Genomic DNA, 19,152 nt, shown 5'->3' on the forward strand with positions numbered 1-19,152 from the left:
TTAAAAGTGTTTCCTCTTAGATCAAGGAAAGAGACAAGGCTGCCCATTGTTGCCACTTCTTTTTGACATATAATTGAAAGTCCTAGCAGGGAAGTTAGGCAAAAATAAAATAAAATAAAATAAAATAAAAGCCATCACAATAAGAAAGGGAAAAGTAAAATTATCTCTATTTTCAGATGACATGATCCGATATGTAGAAAATCCTAAAGACTCTAGCAAGAAACTGTTAGAAATGGCATTCAGTAAATTTGCAGAATACAAAATCAACATAGAAAAATCAGTAGTGTTTCTATGTACTAAAAATAAACTATCTGAAAAGGAAATTAAGGAAATAATTTCATTTACAAATACCAATAAATATAATAAAATACTTAAGTATAAATTTAACCAAGGAAGTGAAAGACTTGTATGCTGAAAACAATAAAACACGGATAAAATAATTTTTAAAATAATAAATAAATGGAAAGATATCCCATGTTGATGGTTTGAAATAATTCGTATTGTGAACTATCCATACTACTCAAAGAGATCTAAAGATTTAATGCAATCTCTATCAAAATTCCAATGTTATTTTTCACATAAAATTTTTAAGAAATTATTAAATTTGTCCAGAATCTCAAAAGAGCTCAAATGACAAAACAATTGTGAGCAAAAAGAACAAAGCTGACAGAATCATACTGCCATATTTCAAAACATATTAAAGCAATTACTATAAATACTGCACGGTAGTGGCATGAAAACAGACACATTGACCAATAGAACAGGATAGAAAGTCTAGAAATAAACCCATATCTATGGCCAATTGATTTTTCACAAACGTATCAATATTACACAATGAGAAAATATAGTCTTTTCAATAAATAATAGTGTTTGGGGAAAATTGTCCATCCACATGCAAAATAATAAAATTGGATTCTTATACCATATACAAAACTCAATACAAAATGGATTAACAACTTGTTCTTATAATATTCAGCTTTAAATAAAGGAAAAGAATTATGTCATTTGCAATAACAGAGATGAACCTGGAGGCCACTATGATATGAGAAATAAGCCAGGCACAGAAATACAATTACCACATGATCTCATATGTGAAATCAAAAAAAGTTTAACTCATAGGAGTTCAGAGTAGAGTGATGGTTACCAGAGGTTGGAGGATTAGCGGGAGGGAGGGAGGGAGGGAATGCGGAGTTGTTGATCAAAGGGTACAAAGTCTCCAATAAAAAGAATAAGTTTTGAGATCTATTGCAAAGCAGGGTGACTATATTTAATAAATATGTATTGTATATTTCAAAACAACTAAGAGTAAATTGAAAATGTCTTACCATAAAAAATTATAGGGGAGCAAGATAATGGATATATTAATTATTTGGTTTAATTATTACATATTTCATATATATATACATGTATATATCCAAACATCATTGTACCCATAAATGTATTTAATTATGATTTGTCAATTAAAATAACATTAACAAAAATATTCTAAAAATTTTATTTTAAAGGTTATAAAAGAAAAAATATAAAGTTGTATATTTTGAATGATCTATGGATATCAGAGTAATATTATTTTCTGTTGTCCTTTTTTTGCATTAATTTGCAGATTCTTGAATACTAGTGTGTTGAACATGAAAATATATGTGCACACACAGACACATATATACACACATACTATATATTGAGTTATTATCTTGTTGATTTGTTAGAGCTTTATCTATGTTATAGATATTTGTTTTATGTGGCATCTATGTCATAAAAATGCTTTCCAAATCTTTTCAATTTTCTATTGATTTTGCTTGTAGCATCTTTTGCCAAAGTTTTTATTTTATACATGTAAATATGGATATTTTTTATTACAGATTCTGAATTTCTTGTTTGTTCAAGAAAATCCCTTCCATGTTATATGATGTGTGTGATCTAGATTTTCTTTGAACATATCTATCTAGATCTATAAAACCTAGAATTTAGAATTGTGCATGATTTAAAATAGGCATATAATTTTATTTTCTTTTGATAGATGATCATTTATTAAACAAGTCATCATTTTCCCATTGAGTTGAAATATTATCTCAATCATATTTTAAGTGCTCAAATATATAAAAATAATTTCTGGAGTCCTTATTGTGTTGCATTGTTTCATATTTTGTTTCTCCTGCTATTGCTGTTGTTTTCTGCTGATTCCTATGCCTATATAATATTAATTTGATTGTAATGTATTTATAAAATGTTTCAATATTGGGAAAAGCAAGTTCCCTTTCATTTCTCCCTTCTGCTTTGAATACATTTCTTGGTTGTTCTTCAGCATTTGTTCTTCCAAATCTTCAAGTGATTTTAAATACATTTAAAATAATTTGATATATTTCAAAGATAATATTTCTTCCCTAGAAAATATCTTTTCTAATTGGCAGATAACTAAATGTGTATATTAATTTTGACTGAATAGACATTTAAATATTCTTATCCATTAACATAAATATTTTAGTTGCTTTAATAAAATTATGTATTTTTTATCTATCCTTCCCATTTCATTCATTGTTAAATATGTATTGTCTTTGTCACTGCTCTGAATAGATTTTTCTCCATGTCTATTTTCTTGGTTTTTACTTTAATAAAAAATCACCTTTGATTTTTGATTATTCTTTTAATGTGCAATCACATTGGAAATTTGTTTATTATTTCAAACAGCTTTAAACTATAGTTGCTTGGATTTTGTAGGCATAAAATATGTCAGTAAAAATAGATCATTTTACTGTCTCAGTTTTTTTTCTTAAAATGATGATAATAGTACCTACTTTACAACATCTCCATGAGGAATAAATGAATTAAAATACATAAAACATTTTGAAAAGCACTTAGCATATTAGTACTTAATAAATGTTAGCTATTAATGGGAATGATAGGCATTCCTGTCTAGTTTCTTATTTTGGTTAAAATGACTTACATGTATTTCCATGTACGAGGATATTCTAGTGCCCATTGCTTTTCTCCTTCTTGGCCAGATACAGAAATACTATGTACTTTGATTTTAAGCTTGTTTTAAATGCCAGTGTTCTGAAAGAAAAAAGAAAGGGGTTGTCTATTGTCAATTAGATCTGGTTACAAATCAGAATTTAGTATCTCTACAATTTTGGTCGAGCTACTTAAGCTCTAAATCTGAAGCTCTGTTTTTATACACACAAAATGGGGCTAGATGCTCTTCATATTCCTGGGTTTTTTTAGTATTAGATGAGATCATAATCACAAAATACTGACTACTGTCTGGTAAAAAGTAGACATTCAGCTCATTTTAACACTTCCCTTTCCCTTCGTTTCCATCATTTTAGGAAGGCCTTTTGTGTGTATACAACTTTCAAATGATCAGTAAAAATATTGTATTGCCTTTTACTACCAGCACTTAATCATGATCATCAGCCCTTACCTGACTGAATAAAAACAAACAAGACCCTTTAATTTATTACCTACACATATTTCTATATCTTAATATAACACCTGCAATAGACAAATTAGATCCAATCAACTTCTGAGAGCCTATGCTTAAGAAACGTCAGACCACAGAACTATACACGGGGTTTTTGACAGATTCTCTAAAATAAAAAATACATTAGAGGCTAGCATTGATGGTGGTACCAATACTTTTAGTAATAGAATAATCCCAGCATTTAAAATCCAGTTCTCCAAAATCCCATGTTTGCACATTTAGGATGCATGTTTAAATAATATATTATTTTAAAATTATATTTATACACAAAGAAATGTTCATTCATCACAAATGCAAAGGCAACTCAAAACCAGAGTGCCAGAGTTAGCATCTTTTAAATAAGCATCTCTATTCCATATACTGAGAGTAGGATTACAATGACTAAATCATCTTGTCTCCGGGAACAAATATGAACTACAAACTAATGAGGAAAGCATTTTTGGTTAATTAGAATCAATAGTATCATTCTTTAATTAAACAATATTGATTGCATTATACAGAGGGCAGCCTTTTGCAATGATATGGCCTTATGCTATAAACCTTTGCCTTACAAAAATATGCCAGGGGCAAGTTTCCTTTGACATGGGCTATCCTCTTTCTACACATGCCAATATGATAGCATTTTACATTTATAAAGTCAGAACTGAAGAGATGTCCAAACACTTATTATATGATATTTGATGCTGCAATGTTTTATTGAAGTTTCTTGTGGACTGACACAGAAGGCTGTTTATGAGAAAGATATTGTCTAGTCATAAAGAGCTTAATTTATTCTGGCTATAATTTAAAAATATGAGGAAGACTTACTTTATTATATAGTAAGATTTTTTAAATAAAATTTTACCTTTAATTATCTCAACACTTTTAAAAAGTATGATTTTTGCCCAAATCTCCCATTGTTGCAAGCCTTGTGAAGGCAGAAATTGTGTCTATTTTGCTCATCATGGCTTATCTTTTGCTGAGCACATGCTTAGTATAAAATTAGTATGCAATGAATATTAGTTAGTTAGTAAGTTATTTTCTTCAAGGTCCCATCTGAGGGATGTGGACAGATAGGATCTAACAGCCAGGAAGCCAACAGAAATCTTTAAATGCCGTGTTACTATGCTCACATTTTGCTTGATTACATGGAAATCATAAGGATCGCTCCTGTTATTAAAGACCTACTGCATTGTCATCCTAAGTCTACCACTTAGTTTTGCACTATTCACCATTCTCACTTTCAGAAAATCCTTTCTTACATGTGTTCTAAATATCTCATGGTATAGTTTTAAGTATATTTCCTAATGTTCTCTCAGTGTTGGAAACGGAGAATAGCTGAGCATTAAACTTATATCTGTTTTGAAACCATTGACATGAAATCATCTTAGAAAGAGGAAGAAATTACCATAATTGCTTAATATGTTACATTTCTTTGGAAGTAAATGAGGAAATTATGCATGTATAAACAGGACAAAACAAACAGGAGAACACTTTAAGAGGACTCATTTTCTTCAGAAGATGAAAAAAATTATCCCAAATCCTTTATAATTTCCCCATAAGCTTCATGTTGCAATTGTTTGAACTGAGTTTTCAATAAATGAAATTTAACTTACAGTAACTGAATGCCAGATTTGAATTGACTCCAGGTCAGGTACTGTGAGAAAATCCAAAGAAATGGAAGTATAGCAGCAAAGTCTAGAAGTAACAGAGATAGGAATTTCAAAGTCAAAAGACCAATGCCAAAGTCCTGGCAAAATTTGCTACTTGTAAAGCATATGACTTTGAGCATAATATTTGACTTGGTGAGGTTCAGGTATTTTATTTATAAAATGGGGATAACAAAAAATTTATCTTATTGGTTTATTTTTTGTAAGGATTAATTAATTAATTAATTAATTAATATTGTGCTAAAGGTGCTTAGTACATCGCCTGGTATGTTATTAATCTTAGCTATTCTTATTAGCCATGATTCCTTTCCTCAAAAACATTATTTGGAGATACAACCCTGTTCGAATGGACCTCAGTTTGATATTTCTATTATATCTCTCAGGTTGTTATGCAGCTACTTGTTCCATTTCATTTCATAAACCTACTATATCAGCAATTGGGTGGGGTGGCTATAGCTTATATATTAGCAGGGAAATATGTACAAATGCAGTTTGTACCACTTTAAGCTAAGGTGAGCAGTTCATTACCAAAGTTAGTAGCATGTACCAAGAAATTTTAGCTGGTCAAGGTCTAGAGTTATGATGTAGGTAAGTTGTTGGTTAATGAATGTGACATCAGCAAAACTGTCTAGCTAGGTTGTTTGGACCCTCAGCTGTCTTCAGAGCATAAGGGGAGCAGGAGGTTGATAGCATGAATTTGCCTTTTCCCTGAAACCTGAAAAATGAGGAGGTAATGCTTATAAACAGTTGTCCCTTAACACTGAGAGACAACTGACATTAGTGGGTAAGGAAGCATGGCAAGGTATGAAAGTGCAAGTGTTGTAGCTTTGTTCAATTTATTAAAATGCACCCAGGTAGGGGCATTGCTGGAATTTGGCCTATAGGCCAAATTATTTCATTTGAGCTACAGAACCAAGAACCTAAATTTTAAGATGTAATAACCCTGATAATGCCATCTGCTACTTGGGATAAATGAGAGTGTCTTTAGTTACTCACTCAATGCAGGCTACTCAAGATACAGTTTAGTGGCATCAGGAGCAGGACATAGGTGTGCACTGATGCCAGAAAGCATATTCCACACTACCAAGCCCATGCCATAAATAAGACAAGAAAGTGGCACCATCTGACATAATATTTGCAGGGCTCCTTTGAGATTACTCCCATGAAATTGTGTTTCAAATCAAATGAGAGTATTCCTGCCATTTTGTGGGGGAAGAGGGAAAGATGAAGAAAACCCACTGCTATGGGTGAAATATTTGTTCTCTCCAAAACTCGTATTAAAATTTAATTGTCATTTTAACAATATTAAGAGTGGACTTTGAAGTGGTGATTAGGCCACAAGACTCCTCCTTTATGAGTAGATTAGTGGCATTTCGGTGAGAGTGGAATCCTTAAAAAAGGGTGAGTTCAGCCTCCTTTTATCTCTTTCTTTCTTTCCCTCTCTCACGTTCACATTTTCCCCTATGAGATGGGACAGGAAGAAGTCCTCACATGATGCTACTGCCTTAATCTTGGGCTTCCCAGCCTCCAGAACTATGAAAAAATAAATTTTAATTCTTTATTAATTACCAAGTCTGTGGTATTCAGTTACAGCAGTAAAAAATGAACTAAGATACCCACCCTAAATGTGTTTTTCTTGCCCCCAAAGGAGAATAATATCTAATATTGCCATATTCAAAAGCCAAATCACACCTTGGCTCAAAAAACTGAGATTTTGGGGTCCTAGATGTTATTCCCAAGATCTTCCTACCAGGTAAGTTTCCATGTTATCTTTCCTGTGTTTATACTGTTACTTCTAGTAAACCAAACTTTATGATTGCAAATCAGGAGAATAAAATAATAGTGACAAAAGTATTCTGATTTTAATTAATATGTGTTGATATACACACTTTAAAAATATATTCTCCAGTGAGTTTTTAATAATTGGCAACATCTGAATTTTATTGAGATCCCTACAATAGGCAAAGCTCTTAGAGAGTTTGAGGTTACATAATAATGAGCTAATATAACACATAGATAGCAAACTCCATCTTTCATACAACTCATGAAAAATGCAAATATAAAACTTAACACACTGCAGTCCTGCAGCCACCACTGGTGATTTTCACTTCAGACCTTTTGATGACAAGTTCTCACCATTACAGAGAACACAACAGGAATAAATCATTTATGTCCAAGTGTTTCACACCCTTCTCATCACAGACAGATTTATACCATTTTAGATGCCAAATGATAAATTTACGTGAACTCTTGTTATTGAGGGGGAAAAAAAACAATGTAACTACTGAAGAATATTCAGTTATACAGTTTTCTGAATTATCTCTTAGGGATCACAAATCTTTTGAAGAAACTGACTCATATAACTGTCGATGGTGAGCATCCTAGGAAAAATAAGGAAAAATACATGATAAGTAACAATGTCTACTCTGATGATGGTGTCCCAATCTGCATCATGGTTGAAGGTCTAATACCCTGAATATAAAGATATTTGCTTTTATTTGCAAGAGAAGTAAAGTATTGTTCAAGAAATGCTTCTTATTGCTTACTGCTTTGTGTAAGGCATTATTCAAGATGTTGCAGGGATACCAAGGAGGCCTTCTAAATGTTAAATATGAATAATTAGATTGAGGAGGTTACAAATAGGAGTTTATGTATTTAGAAATGGTTTAATTGGGCTCAGCATATTGACAGATGTGATCATCAGGAATACATCAAAGATAATACTTTAGCAAGATGAGTTGACAGAGATCCTGAGAGCGTTTCCACTTTTGTGGAACAGGGACTACCAAACAAATAACCTTTTCCTCATGGAGTCTTTAGGTTTCCCCAAATATAAGATTATATCATCTGCAAACAAGAATAATTTGACTTCTTCCATTTCAATTTGGATGCTTTATGTCTATCCCCTGTCTGATTACTCTAGCTAGAACTTCCAGTAGTATATTGAATAACAGTGGTGAAAGTGGGCAACCTTGTCACATTCCAGATCTCAGAGGAAAGGTTTTCAGTTTTTTCCCATTTAGTATGATACTAGCTGTGGGTCTGTAGTATATGGCTTTTATTATGTTGAGGTATGTTCCTTATATGCCCAGTTTTTTTTTTCTTTCTTTTTTTTTTTTTTTTTTTTGAGACAGAGTCTCACTCTGTCACCCAGGCTGGAGTGCGGTGGTGCGATCTTGGCTCACTGCAAACTCCTCCTCCTGGGTTGACGCCGTTCTCCTGCCACAGCCTCCTAAGTAGCTTGGACTACAGGTGCTCACCACCATGCTCGTATAATTTTTCATATTTTTAGTAGAGATAGGGTTTCACCATGTTAGCCAGGATGGTCTCGATCTCCTGATCTCGTGATCCACCCGCGTTGGACTCCCAGAGTGCTGGGATTACAGGCGTGAGCCACCACGCCCTGCCATATGCCCAGTTTTTTGAGGGTTTTTATCATGAAGGGATGTTTAATTTTTTTCAAATGCTTTTTCCAAATACCTTTTTTAATAGTAATTTCTTTCACTGGTCAACAGTTACTAAAAAAAAATTAATGTTACATATCTTTGGAAGTGAGTGTGAAATTATGGATAAATAAACAAGACAAAACAAATTGAACATTTTAAGAGCAGACTTTTCTCTTTAGTAGACTAGAGTATCCAAGATTCTTTATCACTTCTCAAAAGCTTCATCTTGCAATTGTCTAAAATGAGTCTTCAATAAATGCAATTCAATCGATAGTAACTGGATACCAGGTCTGAACTGGCTCCAGGTTATTTACTATGAGGAAATACAAAGAAATGAAAGGAAAACAGCAAAGTATAGTAGTGATTGGCATAGGAGATTAGTCTCCTACTTAGATGATGCCTTTAGGCCATTATTAATAATTAAGATGGCACATTTTATTATAGTTCAGTTTTTAGAATGTAGGTCTATGTCTATATTTTAATTTCTAGAAAACATTTGGTTGTTAGGAATATGCTTTAGAAATATTGATGCATTACATGTGCTAAGAAGGAGGGGAAATTCATAACTTCTAAATGTTACAAAAAAGATTTATGTCTGCATCAAGTTTTTTCTATGGTCCAGAGGATATTTTGAAGTTATCAAGCACAACTTTTGTTTTATGCTGCTGTTGTGCCAGAAAAGTTTGATAAAACTTCTGTCTTTCCCTTGAACGGATAAGGTGACCAATCTTACTAGCAGAACCATGGCCAACCCCTTCTCTATGCACTGTACTTTGTCAATAACAATAATATCTATAAAGTCTGCTTGTGCTAGGAATACACTCCTTTCTCCTCATCTGGATGAAATGTAGGTATTTTAGTTTTACTTTCTCCATTCATATGAGTAGGGAAGGAACATTTTCTTTTAAATATAACTCTAGAACACTAGGTAATCACATTGTAATTTGAAATAATGAATTAAACTATCTACTAAACAGTAAACTGGGTAGAAAATGAAAACAATGAGTTTATAATGCTGTGCTTTATGACTATTGGGTTAAAAAAAATTACTGTAAGCATTCATTTGTAAATGGGGTATGTTGTACCTTATTTTCTAAGTCACTGAAACATCTGCAACATCTTTATGGATCAAGAAAATTACAAAATAAGTACATTATTTGTGAGATGAGACTATAGACATTTCATAAATAGAATATGAAGTATATGAATGCATGTATATATGAAACTATTTAAAGCATAACTGTATAATTACAGCACTTCTTATCTGAAAGTAAAACACATCATTTGTTTACTATATTTACTAGCCACCTTCTTTGAGGATTTTTGTTTGTTTGTTTCTTTGTGACAGAGTTTTGCTCTGTTGCCCAGACTGGAGTGCAATAGCGCACTCTTGGCTCACTGCAACCGCCACCTCCCATGTTCAAGCAATTCTCCCCCCTCAAAGTAGCTGGGATTACAGGCGCCCGCTACCACGTCCAGATAATTTTTTCTATTTTTAGTAGAGATGGGGTTTCACCATGTTGACCAGGCTGGTCTCGAACTCCTGACCTCAGGTGATCCACCAACCTCGGCCTCCCAAGTGCTGGGATTACAGGCATGAGCCACTGTGCCTGGCCTGAGCTTTAATTCCTTTTTCATTTATAGCTCACTGGAGGTTTCTGGTTAAAATGTTATTTTTCTCACCTTATAAACAACTTGTCTTACTTTGCAAATTTATCTTAATATGAGATCGAGTTTTAACATCATTCATCATTATTTTTGTGTCAACAAGCATCAACAATGTAGGCAAAAAACAACATGCAGATCATTAACAGTCTATAATATTTTGAAATTTTCATGGTAATATTAAGAACACATGAGAAAAAAGCTGGAGATTTCCCATTCATTATACTTGTCATAATGATACTGTCATTTTTATGTTGTGGCTGTTGTTGTTTTGGCACATATAACAAACCATACTGCAAACTTATTCAAGGATGGAACTATTAATATTTCTTATGGATTTATGTTAAAGGGCTGTACCTAGTACAGTATGTTTCACATAGAAGGTGATGTAAAATGACTTATTGAGCTTATTGATAAATGTTACTTATAATATTTTTGAGAGTTTTTGTTAGTTTTAAATAATAGCTTTCAATCTAATTAATATTAAAATAAATATCATAAAGACAGTTATGAATACTATGCATTATGTATGTATTTAAATTGTATGAATCAGCCTAAATTCTTTTTTTTTTTTTTTTTTTTTTTTGAGGTGGAGTCTTGCTCTGTCACTCAGGCAGGAGTGCAGTGGCACAATCTCAGCTCACTGCAACCTCCGCCTCCCGGGTTCACGCCATTCTCCTGCCTCAGCCTCCTGAGTAGCTGGGACTACAGGCGCCTGCCATCACGCCTGGCTAATTTTTTGTATTTTTAGTAGAGACGGGGTTTCATCATGTTAGCCAGGATGGTCTCGATCTTCTGACCTCATGATCCACCTGCCTCAGCCTCCCAAAGTGCTGGGATTACAGGTGTGAGCCACCACGCCAGGCCATGTCAGCTCTAAATTCTAATATTCCAGACAAACAAGAATCATTAAGAACTCTGTTTCCATTATTTTCATAGGTACTCGTATTTTCATTAAGATTCCATGCACTGATTAACTCTCCTAGTGGCTAACAGCAAAATAAAATGTTTGGATTTCTAAGTTTATTTGAATTTCATTTGGCACAAACCCAGCCATGCAGCCGACATCTTTTTTTTTTTTTTTTTTTTCATTTTATCTTTTGGTCTGGAACATACAACTGAAGCACAGGGTGTTCATACAAATGTATAATCAGAATCAAGTTTAAACTATTAATTATCCTTTCCTGAAACAAACAACTGGAATTCAGGATTCATCTGGACTCAACTCAATTCAGTGTACAAACACTGAGAATCAACAACGGGCAAATCACTGTTACAAGAGTGGTGGGAGATTAAACATTGATTAAGAATTTCCAATCTCCAGGAGTTTACCTTCTAATAAAATAAACATTTATACCAACACACACACACACACACACACGCGCGCACACACACACATTATTCAGTCATAAGTCAAACTTAAGGTTTGACTATTTTTCTAAAAATTGGAAGGGTGTTGTTTTATCAGATCATATTTGACATCCAGTTGGTGGGGAATTTTTAGATGCTTCACAAATGTACTGTTTAAATATGCTATTTGTTGTAATCATTAAATCCCAGTTACTCTTTCTTCACTTTTGTGCTCTCTTGTTCTTGCTCTCGCTCTTGCTCTCTCTCTTTTTCAAACTCACTGTCATTCACACTATGGGAAGATGAAGAAGGCATTCATTGAGTATGAATATTAATACAGAGAGGCAGTGCCACCAGTTAAGATGCCTCAAGGGAAAGTGATTGAAGAGGTGAGTAAAACAATAGAAATGTATATAATATGGAAGTGTTTTGTCTAACTCTTCATTTTCTTCTACTTTCTTTGTTTCTGAGTTGTATTTTACTGAGTGTGCTCTTTTTTTTTCCATTGTGCTAACCTGGAGAAGTTTTTTGTGCTAATTATGCAACAGCTATTGAAATGTGTGCAACTTTCATTAAAGTTTTTAGAATACACTAATTTTAGAAAATGTGTAGATTTTACAGCTTTAAAAATAATTTGCTAAATGAATTGACACACGTGTAGTTTCACAACAATTATGTTCATGAAAAAATTGCTTGTAAATTTGATGATTTTTCTTTGGCTTCATTTTGTAATAGGTGTCTTGAAAGCAGTTTTTCTATTATTTCTCTATAACATCACAATACATTTCTTTGCTTCACTTCCCACCATCCCTATCCTAAGAAGTAATTGAGAATTTTTAGCACTATAGAAACTATAGAGATCATCCAGTTCCAAAATTTGCAGTCTTTTGCCATTAAGAACACCTTTCATTATTTTCATCTATGAAAGTCACTTCTAAGAGAATACTGCCTACCAAGCAGTGCATTACTAATTTTTTCAGATTTTTGTCAAAGAATTCTGAAACATAAATAACAAGTGCAGTATATATAAACTGAGCTAATATTACATCAGGCAAGAATAAATGAAATATTTTTATGTTAGACTATGTAGTATAAAAATGTTTAAATATAATTACTAATAAGTTTTTTAAAGCATCGCTAGTATTTTGAAATCCTTCGTTAATTGTTACAAAGAGAACCCTGATATATAGAAAACCTCAGCTTCAGAACTTCTGATCCACCTATCCAACTCATCTGTCCAAAAATTAGAAGTTCCCAGATTAAAATATAATCTGAGAACTCAAATAAGTGACATAACTCTGGAAAATGATCTTACAAGGCATGATATTGTTATATTTAAATTTTTTTTAAGTACAACACATTCAGAAATTAAACAAACATAATTGTATGTTGGTGCATTGACACAGAAGGAATGCCTTTGTAACCACCAACTATTATCAATAAACAGAATATTTCTAGTACTTCATTTATGCCCCTTCCAATCACTCCTCACCCAGGATCAGAAGGCATGTGTACTCTCAACTTTAGCGGATAATGTAAAACTATTTTCCAAAATCATTATACCCATTTAAACTCTGACAAATGGAATATGATATTTATCTTCACATCAAATATTTACTCATACATGGTATTATGGGTGTATTTAATTACAACACAGAATAAGAGCTTATTATGAGTTAATTTATATTTCCAATATTACAAATACAGTTTGTAACTTTTTGTATGTTCAGTGGACCCATTTTTAAGTGCTACTCCCAGATATACATGCCACAAAAAAGATGTTTATGCACCAAGAGGTATGCATTGGAATGTTTAATAGAAAGATTCATAGCCAAATGTGAGAAATTACCAACAAGTCCATCAACATTAGAATAGTTATGGTGAGTCCATGCAACAGAACACTATAGATAAATAAAATGAATAAAGATAACGTAGCAAAAGAATACAGTCTTTTGCCCATTTTTGTATTGGGTTGTTTGTTTCTTTACTGATTTGTAGGCATTCTGTATGTATTCTGAATGAAAGCCTTTTGTCAGTCTACATGTTGCAAGTATCTTCTCCCATTGTATGGCTTTCTTTTTCACTCATTAATGATATCTCTTGATGGACATAAACTTGTCATTTCAATGTAGTCCACCTAATCAATCTATTCTTCGTGGTTATGACATTTTGATTCTGGCTTAAAATCTCCCCCATCCCCAGATCTCTTTTATTGTCTTATCAAAGCCTTATTATTTTGCCCCAGTGTGCCAGACCATTTTCCTTAGTTTCCCAGAGCAAAGTTATGGACAGCCCCCATCTTCAAGATCCAGCTCACCACACTGCTATGCTGATGCTGAAAAATCAAGAGGTGCATTAAGATCCTCTGCCTCATGATTCAGATCATCTGGGAATTGTCACCTGCCAAGCCCAGAAACAAATGCATCTGCTATAAATCCTTCTCTCACATTGCACCGCATTCGTTTGTAGTAGCATTGAACTGATGCTGTTTTTTCTTATTCCTTGGGCACATGTTATTTCTTCTCTTTAGAATCCTTTGCTCTAAATTATCAAATTAGAAATCCTACCAATTCTTAGTGTCAGTCTCCTCCATGTTCCCAACGAAATAATCAGATTCTATCTTAAATAAGCAGATCCCTACCCAGCAGGCCCTCAAAAATCCTATCACAAATACAGTATTTTATAGTCACATGGTATTTTAAAATCATGTCCCCCTTTGTCTCAAACCTCTCAATGATTTCCCATTACCCTTAAGGTAAAATCTAAAAGAAATTTGCACAATTTGCAACGCTCTGCATGATCTGATCCGGGACTATTTTGCCAGCATAACTTTTTGTTGCTCTTCCCCTTGTTATCTGTACTCTAGCTGTCATGGACTTCTTTCTGTTCCCTGAAAAAGTCAAATGCTGTCTCACATCCTGGTCCTTGCACATGGGCTTTCTTCTGTCTGGAATGTTCTCCTAATCTAATATGGTCCCACTGGCTTAATTATAAATCTTGAAGTCAATTCTTGCTAGAGTCTTTCCATATTCTCATGACCACATAAGTCCTGCTCCTCTCAAGACTATGACAGATCTACCTATAATACTTTCTCAGAATATATATTTTCCTTTATCACAATACTTACTTTTGTCATTAATTATTTTATTTATACATTTTTTTTTGAGGCAGAGTCTCACTCTGTCACCCAGGCAGGAGTGCAGTGGAGTGATCTTGTCGTATTACAACTTCTGCCTCCCCAGTTTAAGCGATTATCATGCCTTAGCCTCCCAAGTAGCTGGGATTACAGGTGTGTGCCACCACGCCTGGCTAATTTTTGTAATTTTAGTAGAGACAGGGTTTCACCATGTTGGCCAGGCTGGTCTTGAACTCCTGACCTCAGGTGATCTGCCCATCTCGGCCTTCCAAAGTGCTGGGATTACAGGCATGAGCCACCATGCCCAGCTGTCATTAATTATTAAATGTCTGTGTTCCCTGATTCTCTGAGTCTTAAGCTGTGCTACTAATATCATTATTAAAAAGGTAATTCCATGATTATAAGGAAATAAATACTAAAAATGATCTGTAATCTGTATTTAAAAAGTCTCCTTTTTAGTTTTTAAGTTCGGGGTATATTTGCATATGTGTTATATAGGTAAACTCGTGTCCTGGTGGTTTGTTGTACAGATTTCATCACCCTGGTATTAAGTCTAGTACCAATTAGTTAATTTTCCTGATCATCTCCCTCCTTTCCATCCTCCACCCTCCAGTAGGCTCCTGTGTCTGTTGTTCCTATCTATTTGTTTGTCCATGTGTTCTCATTATTTAGCTCCCACTTATAAGTGAAAACATGTGGTATTTTGTTTTCTGTTCCTGTGTTAGTTTGCTAAGGATGATAACCTCTAATTCCATTCAAGTTACAGCGAAGGACATGATCTCGTTCTTTTTCATGGCTGCATAGTATTCCACGGTGTATATGTACCACCTTTTTTACAAATTCAGTCTACCATTAGTGGGTATTCTTTGTTGCTAGTTACATCAAGCTCTGGAGGATAAGGACTATCTTGTGTTTCCATTTTATTTCCTTGATACTTAGCATAGCAGGTATTCAGTAAGAATTTGCTAATGTACTAATTGATTTTTTCAAATAGAAATATTAAAATAGGTAACTGTCTGGAAAAATCACAAAATGAAATAAACATCCTCCATTCCATTCCATACTACTCATTAAAAGAAAGCTTGGAAAGAACAAAGGATGGAAGGACGGAAGGATGGAAGGAAGAAAGAAAAGGAGAGAAGGGAAAAAAAGACAAAAGAAGGGAGACTGCAACTATGGACTACCAGCCTTTTTAAGTCACGTGTTGCACACATCACAAGAGCCAGAGCAAAAAGAGAAAACAGCATTTTAAATTAGTCTGCTCTCTACCTTCTAATTTTCAACCATTAAAATAGATAGCCTGGCCTTAATATACCCAGGTCTCCCTTTACACTCACGAAATCAATGTAGCATTTCAGTGAGCCATTAGAGAACTCTTGGGTTTCACACAGTCTAGGAAATAAAGTCTCCAGGCCAGAACTTACATAGGTAAGGATGTGGCTCATTTTTCAGAATCCAGAACAAACTTCATCATCAAATAACTATCTTTCCCTTCAGCTTTATCTTAATATGAATCATAACAAACAGCCTTCTTATTGTGATATGACACTTACAAAGCCATTTCTTGAACAGAGGCTTAGAGCACTACAATAATCAGACAGGAGGTAAGGTGTTACTATCTCCATCTTATAAAGCTAGAGCCTCGAGTTATTTAAATAGCCAAGAACATATAGATAAGTGAAAGAAAATCTTGACTGACTTCAAATCCAGTGATCTCTGCACAAAACCATGATCATAATTTTGTTTCTACTGTACTATTTGTCCACTGATTTTCTGTAATGTTATTTAATTATTTCTAAAAAAGAAAGAAATTATCATCTTAAAATCAATAGATACTACCAAAATCTTAGAAAATGAACTAAAAAATGATTTTCCAAACAGTGAGCAGAAACCAAAGATTGATAACAATATAGCTAATGCTTACTGAGTGTCTAGCCATTGTTCTGAATAACTGAAATGTACTGTCTCCTTGAATCCTCTTAACCCTATGTTAGCTATTATTGCAAGTTCCACACTGCACATGAGGAAACTCAGGCATGAAAATTCAATAACTTCACCAAAGTCATACAGTGAGTAAATAATAGAGCCAGGATACAGGCCCAGGCCAAAATATTTACCTTTTCTCTTGGAAGGCTTTACCACATCCCACAAAGAACCTTCATGTGGCTTTAAACATATAGCAAGCTCAGAGTTCACAGACATATGAAGCGTTACTTTTCAAGAACCTTGTTGTGACATTTCCAAAGGCTATAAGACTATGCCCAACAGAGTTTCAGTATGAGGTCAGTCCTTTGGTACTTCAATTTTATCAGATTTATTATCCACGGGCATTTTTTCTCCCAAGCACATAATTTCTCCTAATGAGAAAGAGACAAGAAAAACAAATTGTGAGTCCCATACCAGAAAAACAATTGTTTTGGAATAAGTGAGTTTAAAGAGGTATCTTTGAAGCACTTTAGCCTTTAAAAAAAGCACATGAGGAGCAATAATACCTATTTCTTAGGTTTATGAAGTTACACATTTAACCCTCAAAGCAAAACAGCTACTAATCCACATATACAATCAGCAGCAGACAACAGCATAAAAGAATGGAACAAGCATTGGACATTGTATAAAATGGCACAGTTACAGTCACATTAGTTTCCTGCCATGATGCCATGAAAAATGGAGATAATGCCTACTTTGCCTTATTCAGGTGTTGTAAGAACTAAATTAATTAAAGGACTATAAAAACACTATATAATGTTAGCAGTACCTGTGGCAATATTTGAAGGGTCAAAATTTATAGCAAATGAAAAGCAAGATTCAAGTTCATCTGAAATGATTATGGATCAAAGTGAAATCTTAACACATTCAGATTGTTAATGTAAATTAAGCCAACTGACTGACAGCTGAACTTAGTGATCACAGGTAATTGTTGCACACAGCTGTGCTGAGTGGCAGGACCAGATGCACCCGGCAGCTCAATCTCTCTCCAGTAGTTTTTTTTTTTTTTTTTTCAATTTTTCTAGTACATCATTAGTAGTTTTGTCTAAACAGAGCCAGAGATAGAGAGCAGAACTGCCAACAGAAGGCACACATCAACACTTTAGAAGTAAAAATTAAATGAGGGGCAGAGGGTCAAGATGCTAGAAATCAGAATGTTTCATTTCAAATTCCTCTTATAATACAGTCTCCATCCATGTCTATAAGAGCTCACCCTTTCCACCAAGTCTAGCTCTCTGATATCCACTTTTTCTCTATTAGCTTAATTGGAGGCCTCTCAAGAGAAACAAGGTGCACTGACAACAACACTTAAGCTTCCTGCAACCCTTAGCAGAGGCAGGGGTAAAGATGATGGTAGTAATGGCAGAAGTTGCAAAGAAACACAATAATATTAGAGAGAGAAAGGGCAAGTATCATGCTCATGCATTAATTTCCTTAGTGTCTGCTGACCGCCAATGTATTTTCTTGCCTTGGGGAACATCTGTTAGGCTGAAAGCTTGAAATTATTCCTACCATTCCACGGATGGGATTGCGGCCAAATGTTTCCATGACATTGACAGGAAATCCAGAATTCCAAAGCTCACCAAAGACCATTCATACCTTCTTTTGGGAAGCCATGCTAATGGATTCCTAGGCAAAAATCATGTTAACTCTACTCCAAGAGGGTGACTAACTCTCCTCCTGGCCAATAAAATCCCATTATAAAGAGGAAAAATGTTTTTCTTAACAATTGTCATTCTTGTAACATTTGTAAAACTTGTCATGTTTGAGAATTCATTGTTCTTGCCTGCTTTCACGTATCTTTCTAACCTCAAAGAGGGCTAGGGCTTAGTTATTTGGAAAGACAATGTCACTCTGAGTACCCCATGTGCCTACAGGCTGAAATGGATCATCCTCTGCGGAGTGGAGAAATTCCTTTATCAAGTTACAGGATAGTACACATTCTACTCAACACCAAATTTTGATAGCTATTACCTTTCTACTTCTACTTATAGCTAGATAAGTGTGAACATTCACCACTGGAAAAAACTACCTAGAGTAGAATACTGAAATGCAAGAACAATATACCAAAGAAATGCATGCACCATTAAAGGAAAACCTAGAAGAGATCAGAACCAGAAGCTGGGTGCGAAGAAAATTATCAGTCTAGAGTTAAACCACCATTTCTTATTTTAGTCATTCTGACACACATGTAGTAATATCTCATTGTGGTTATAATTTGTATTTTTGGCTAATGATGTTGAACTCATCATCATGTGCTTATCTACCATTGTATATTCTCTTTGGTGAAATGTCACTTCATGACTTTTGCCTGTTTTCTAAAACTTCGTGACTTTAGCCTATTTTCTAAAACTTATTATTGTTGAGTTTTTAAAGTACTTATTATATCCTACAGAGTAATTCTTTAAAGTAATTTTTAAAGTACTTATATCCTAGAGAGTA

Source organism: Pongo abelii, chromosome 9 (assembly GCF_028885655.2).
Source record: "Pongo abelii isolate AG06213 chromosome 9, NHGRI_mPonAbe1-v2.0_pri, whole genome shotgun sequence".
Classification (NCBI taxonomy): Eukaryota; Metazoa; Chordata; class Mammalia; order Primates; family Hominidae; genus Pongo; species Pongo abelii.